Source organism: Miniopterus schreibersii (assembly GCF_964146895.1).
Source record: "Miniopterus schreibersii genome assembly, chromosome: 9".
Classification (NCBI taxonomy): Eukaryota; Metazoa; Chordata; class Mammalia; order Chiroptera; family Miniopteridae; genus Miniopterus; species Miniopterus schreibersii.
In genome coordinates, this window is record NC_138118.1 from 24,368,460 (window position 1) to 24,375,690 (window position 7,231).

Below are 7,231 nucleotides of genomic sequence, written 5' to 3' on the forward strand. Positions count from 1 at the left end.
TGAAGCACAAGAAATAAGGCATGCCTATAGTTTATGTTTATACCACATTTACCTTTTTCAAAAATATTTTGCAGTCAATTGCCTTTTTGTGTCTCACACATTTGTGAGTTTTGCAGAGCAAGATACAGTGGCCTCCTTCAGAGCACGGGAAATTAACACTCAGCAAAACAAAAGGGCTTGCACAAAGTGACAGGAAGAGAAATGGGTGATCTGCCAGGAAGACTCAGTTTGAGGCAATTAACTGTGACCTCATTAATGACAATAGAAACTCTTCAAATACCTGCTAGGTTACGGTTTCAGAAAACAATCAGACAAACAAAAAATTCTAGAGAGCTCGTGAGTACAGTTTATCACAAAATGCCGAAGGACCTGGAAGACAAGTCAGTGCACTAAATCTATAGAAAGTGTGCATGTTTTTTCCACCCATCCCCCAGTGACATTAGAGATGACAATTTATGTGATGGGGCAACAGCAATGTGTGCATTTTATTATGACATATGCTACAGGATGTTATGAGGTCTTTTGAAAGAAAACTGTCACCACTTTTTTAACATATTTTATTAATTTACACTTTTAAGAAATGTATTTGTGCAGTTCTTGGAAATGCTAAATTTCACTCTTCTTTAACCTCAATAAAACGTATCTCCCCTGATGCCAGTTCCTGACAAACCCCCAGACAAAATTAGCCTTTAAAATCAATCCTGTGTCATTCATTTCTCTTCATCTTAGAACAAAAGTCTTAAATTTAAATTAATCCTCATATTTGAGAGCAATTTTCTGTCATTCTGTGTTCTTCAACTCAAGGGTTTCATTTTGGATGAGTGCACACTTCTACTCAGGCAAAAGAGCATTAATAGATACAGTTTGGGTAAAATGAAGTGATGATGGAACAAGCTTTACAAATTGTGCCAGAAATTTAGGCAAAATTAAACTGTACAAATAAAGTGGTTGCTTGAGATAGTGGAATTACCTATTTAAATCATGATACAAATGACTTTATAGAATGTTTTCCTTTGGAAATGATGCAGTTTTGATTAATTTCAGGAATGGCTCCAATTTATGTTTCTCTCAGGTCTGCTGGGTCTAATCTGCTGCTGGAACTGCTGCTATCCCCAGCTTGGGCACCTTGCTTTTAGATGGCTGCTAACAACTATGTCCTTCCGCCTTCCCAACCCAGGCAAGGTGCAAGGGGTTTAACCATTGCATTCATCAAAAATCTTTTAGGGAGCCTAGATCTGAGCCAAATCGCTGCTATTTATTGTGTATCTGGGCTTTATTGCTATTCTATTTTGAATGCCCATTTTGTGCTCTGTTGTACACGTGTGTGTCCCCACTCTCCCTGATTGTGAACCGTTCCTTGTCTCAGCTCTCGTGATTGACCCTTCGTTTTGTTTTCCATCTGAATAATTTCTGAACTTCTCTGTGAGAGCCCTCAGATAAATAAATTAATCCCCAATACTGCTGCTGAATTTTCTTTTAAACATAATATCTATTTTTATATGAAAACATTAAATTTTGACACATTGCTTCCTTTGCTTTTTAAAAACCTATTATCTTACTTAAATCTATTTAGCAAAAATGCCAATAAATTATATAAATCGTAGTTTGTTTTTTTTAAAAACTAGGAACATAATATGCTTTATGATAATTGAACAACACTAAATCTGAGTTGTATGAGTGGTTAACTTGTAATTTTTTAACTTTTAGATGAAAACTAAAACCAACCACACTATTGCAAAAGTTTCTCGCAAATGCTTTCCTTATCACTGTGTTAATATCCTTCTGTTTCTTTGCTGAGGTACAGAATGCAGCCATATCAGGGGTCAAGGCACCCATTCTAGACAGTCCTGCTTATCTTAGGAGTAGCACTGGGTGGAGGGCTGATGATATATATTATTCACCATCCTGCCCCCTGTGAGGACCCACCAAGACAGAGGAAGGCCCCTAGGCCCCGAGGCAGGACAAAAGGCATACATGAGTGACTCAGTAAACTGCAGAGGGTGGAGGCAGTTCCAGGAATTAACTTAAATCTGTGGGTTTGACGAATACCAGGTGCACTCCAGCTTCAGGCACCTGTGGTTGAGAAACATCCTGAGCCCACCCTTCCTAAAGAATTTATAACCCATGTAACTTTGTAACTGACAATGATTGCTTGCTCACTGTAGCCCTATATAAGCTTGTGGGAAATTTAGATTGGGGTTCGAGTCAGAATTCCAGTGCGTTGGCTACGACCGAACCCCAGCTAGCTGGAATAAAAGTCCCTTTTGCTGTTTCATTATCACCTCTGGAGTGATTGTCTTTCCACCGCATAAGGGATCTGATTCTCGGACATAACACCCCCCTCCTGCCCAATCTCTCTTGCCTTTAAGAAACTTCACTTCTTTTATTTTAAATTCATTGTTGTCTCTATTACAGATGTCCTCCATCTCCCCTTTTACCTCTCCCTACCCTGCCCCCTCCAGGTCTTCACCACATCATTATCTGTGTCCATGGACTATGCATATACGCATATATATTCTTTGGTTGATTTCATCCTGTCGTCCCCACCTTCCTCCCCTCTGAGATCTGTCATTCTGTTCCATTTATCGATGCCTCTGGTCCTATTTTGTTCATCAGTTTATTTTGTGCTCTAGATTCCATGTGTAAGTGAGATCATGTGATTTATGTCTTTCTCTGACTGGCTTATATCCCTTAGCATAGTAATTATTAACTAAGAACTCCCATACTGAATTTACAAACAATGATTCCAATACACATTAAATCAAATGTGTTAATACTTAAAGTCACAAATTTTGAAAAGTGAAAATAATAGATAAATGAACTTTTGTAAGCAACTAATGAACTAAAGCAACTAGCATTGCCACCACATTCCTTAAAATCATATACTTTTGGTGACAGAAGCTCTTTAAAATTATATTTTGGGACATTTCAAATGAATTTCAATAAAAGATTAGTGTTCTGCATAAAGTTAGAGTTTTAAGGGTTTTCAACATGGGCGGCATTATTTAAAAAATACATCAATATATTAGTGGATGTTTCCACTTGTTTTTTTAAGTTTTATTTTCTGTGGAGGCAAACCACAGCACTGTCTTCAGGCTCCATACTTAAAATTGCAAAATAATCTCTCTCATCCCTAGGGATTTTAAAGCTAGGTATCGCCCTGGTCCTTGTCACCGTCTCCATCTCCCTCACCCTCACCTTCTCCGTCTATGGAGCCAAGTGAATCCTCTTCACCTGGACAACCAGGTTCCCTGAGTTTATTCTTTAATGACAGTATTTTCTGATCCTCCTTAGCCAATAGCACCAAGAGATCATCTCATTCTTTTTTAGAATCTGTAATGTTCACCTCGAGCTGGTTTTTCTCATTTCGTAAAATGACAAGGATAGTGTTAGATGAGTCTAGCTGCTCTTTAATAGCAATCTTTCCTCAGACAGAGCTTTAATTTCATTTTTTACTTCTTTAGTCTTTTATAATGATGCTGACAATCTTCCTTCTCCATCAGCAGTTTTTGCAGCTATTACAGTTTTACTCTCTCCTGGTACAGGAACTGATTGTGGAAAAGCTTCTGTTTTCTGTAACGGCCCCTGCTTTTCTGTCTATAGTTTGGCGATCTCCATAGATTGTGAGTTTAACTGAGATTTTAAAGTTGCAAGTTCCTGTTTTAATTCTGCAATTTGTTCAGAATCTCTAGCTGAACCTGTGGCTTCATTTGTGCCCAGGGCTGTGTGAGAAGATTTCAAGTTTTCAGAGTCCTTTTTAGCCAGTTGGCTCTGTAAACGTCCTTGATTACTTTTTAATTCTCTTCTCACAACCTACCTGTTTCGTTTGGTTGAATGCCATTCTTTGGAGCCCCATCACTGCAAGAACCTAGATGCTGATTATCTTTTCTTAGCTGTATTTTAAGAAGATTATACTGATCCTTGCGTTGCAGAATCTGAGACACTTGCTGTGTGACTGCTTTCTGGAGCTCTTCCTTTTGATCTTTTAATGTAGAAATCTCTTTTAATTCCTCAAGTTGCAGATCTTGCTCTCAAATTGCATTTTTGTCCTGAGTCACAACACTGTCTTGCCGCCCTAAAGTTTTCTTCTCCTCTTCTTTTTTATTTTCTTCACTGGACCTATAAATAGCCTGTTAACACACTTTCAAGTTCTTTCACCAGCTTTGTAAACTCATGACCATATGTCATGTATTCCAAACTGAGAAAGTTGGGCTGAGGTTTCTGAGATGCTCTGGAATGCAACTCGTATTTGCTAATAAAGCCTAGTTTCTCTATGAAATGTTCTTTGCCAACCCTCTTCTCTATTAGTTGTTTGAGTTTCTCCTTCATGTAGCTCTCAAAGTGAATTCTCATTGAAATAAATCAAAATGTCCAACAGAAGGGCACACAAGCCTTGGATCAACTGCTTTTCCTGTCCAAAGTTTTCTGCAATTCCCCTGTAACAAATGGAACATCCCCCGAATTGTGTAGAAAATGTGTTATTGCAATGAGAGTTACTTAGCCAGGCATAAAACATTAGTAATCCAACTTTTGTCTGTATTTTTCCTTCCTTCTGAAAGGATGTTGATACACTGTTGCAACAAAGAAATTGGAGGGTTGCCAATTCTTGTAGCAAGTTTAACCCTGAGCAACTGTTCTTTCTGGGTGGCGTTTTCTTGCAAAGCATGGGCAAGGGCCACAGCAGCACACCAGTTTGAAAGTGAATCAGTAGAAAACAAAACGGCATAATAACTGACCAGCTGAGACTGAATTACCTGTTGCATCAATGTTGGAAGGTAGAAGCACTGACACAATTTCTCCATGTCTTTTGGTTTTTATTTCACAAACACTGGAAACAATAGACAACAGCACAGTACAATACGAAGGGCTGCCTTTCATTAACCACAGATGTGAGAAGCACTACAATTGCCTGTCTTGGTGGATTTGAAGGGGCCTTTGCAGAAGCAAAGTACTCTTGGTTTACTTGGCAGCCTCGAATAACTTCGATATAGTATTAATGGTCTCAGTCAGGATACAGGCAGGAACTCCAGTAGCCATTAGGATAGTGCAAAGCTACCACAATAAGCCACGCTAGAACAAGGCTCCCTGGCAGATACCGGTAACATCAGGAGGGTTGGTGGGAAATTCCAGGACACAAACAAGCTGTAATGCTTCCAGGACATGAACAAGCTGTACCTTGGGTGCAAATTCTTTATATTCTGCGCAGACCAAGGTTTCATACATTGAATATATGAACCTTCCTTAAAAAATATTTGATTGGAATTGTTTTTTTAACAAGTTTTGGGACAAAATCAGACAATCTTCTACTACTATACCTCCGTCACTGTTGCTCTCCTTTATAATAATATCCAATAGTCTTTAAAAGCAACAATTTTCTGGATTGTTCCATTTCTTCTTGTTCGTGCCTGTAGTAGTAAGACACCATCATTACATACAGCTTCTTTGGAATCCAACAATAAGTTTATCAGTCTGAAACACCCATGGGACTAACTAAAATAATTTGCTGCACCTGAGGTTCTAGGTGTTTTAAAAGGGAAGTAAGAAACTTCACAGCAGGCCAGCAGACATGGAAATCAAACTCCTCCAATAAAGGTAGCAGGGAAGTCACATTTTCTTGTTGCTTAATGAACATTTATGTAAACTGACTTCCTTAATCTTCACTCTGTCTTGTGGAATTTCCTTCTACTTCTTCATTATTAGATATCATAATTTATAGTGCTTCCAAAGAACAACTTATTATTATAGAATCTGAATAATCTGTTTTTAGAACATGTATAAGATGTTCCACAACTTAAATACCCACTTTCAACTGATCTTCTTAGATAATGATTTGAAAGCAGCACCACATTTCATCCATCATCCAGGAAAGTCCATGAAGCTACTCTGTCACAAAACTTTTGATACCTCTCGACTTCTGTGTGCTGGGGTCTGGAACTCTGACACACACACACACCCCATGATACCACAGAGTAAATACATATTGTCATTCAGCCACTGGCTCTACAGGCCCCTTTGGGAAAGAAAAAAAATACTTCCCCCAAGCCTGTACTGTGCACTCTGTGGGCCACCAACCACTGCTTCAGCAGGGAACATCCTGCTGGTACATTTTCTAATTTTATTATCATTATTTATTAAGGAGACAATTTTTCAAAGTACACCAGATACGCTGCCTACAATTCAGTGACTCTATTACCTATTAGTTAAAGGGTTGAAAAATGTTTTAAAGCATCTGGCCTCGGGTCCATTACTTTCTTTCACTGTTGGTTGGAGAGTGGAGTTTGAGGAGGTGAGTGGGTGGGTAAAAAACAGGTCACCTGGACTAATCTTGTTAACTTGACCTTTTGGTAAACAAACTCAGGATATATGCTCAAGAGAAGCAACTTTATCTCTGAATCTATAACTGATGTTTCTAAGCAGGATGTTCCTGAAGGGTTACTCAAGATCTACCAGGGTGGCTCCCGGAGAATATCACAACATAGGGGTTGTTAAGAACCTTTGAAATACAAAATGGAAATATTTTATAGTCTAGCCTTTGAGGTGATCCTGTGAACCTCATTTAGAAACTTCATGTATTCAGGATCAGGAAAGCTTACCCAACACGAGAAGAAACTTAGGAGCAGTTCTTGATATCTTTACTTTATATGAGTCCTCTAATTTCGTGTGTCCTTGACATTATTTAGTAAAGCTTGACCCTGGTTAAATCAATGACTCATGTGAGTCTGATGTAAAAGTTTGGTGTTTTGTATTAGCTCAGGATTTCTGGCTCTAGTGTGGAACTACCTGGATTTGAACTCCTGACCCCTCAATTTTTACCTTATGTAACCTCTCAATGATTAATTTTCCTACCCTTAAAATAGAGATTAATAATATTTTGAATTCTTAAATAATGCATGTATAATGTAGAACAGTATCTAGTACAGAGTAAACATGCACTTAATATTAGATATTTTATTAAAACTAATTTCAAAAGCAGAGTTACAATAATAACCAATATTCATCATGTACTTAGTGTACACCAGATACTGAGTTAGGCACTTTAATTGTTTTTTGTATAATTTTTACAATAAACCCTATGAGCAATAAGAATTTCCACATATGTGGAGAAAGAGACTAACACAAGAGTTTTCACTTTGTCCCTCTAAAATGTCTATAAGGCATAATAAATAGCATGTTATTCTCCACCCCATAATTGAATGTCACTAGGTCCTTGATATGCAAAATGAAGTCTGTA

The 7,231-nt window shown here is 38.0% G+C and overlaps 1 pseudogene across 1 annotated transcript; it reads right to left on the minus strand.

The window, feature by feature from the left end:
- Nucleotides 1-3,148: 3,148 nt before the first annotated feature.
- Nucleotides 3,149-5,987, minus strand: LOC308562060 (general vesicular transport factor p115 pseudogene; annotated as a pseudogene). The gene has a single exon. The product of its transcript is annotated as a general vesicular transport factor p115 pseudogene (transcript).
- Between the last annotated feature and the right edge of the window lie 1,244 nt (nucleotides 5,988-7,231).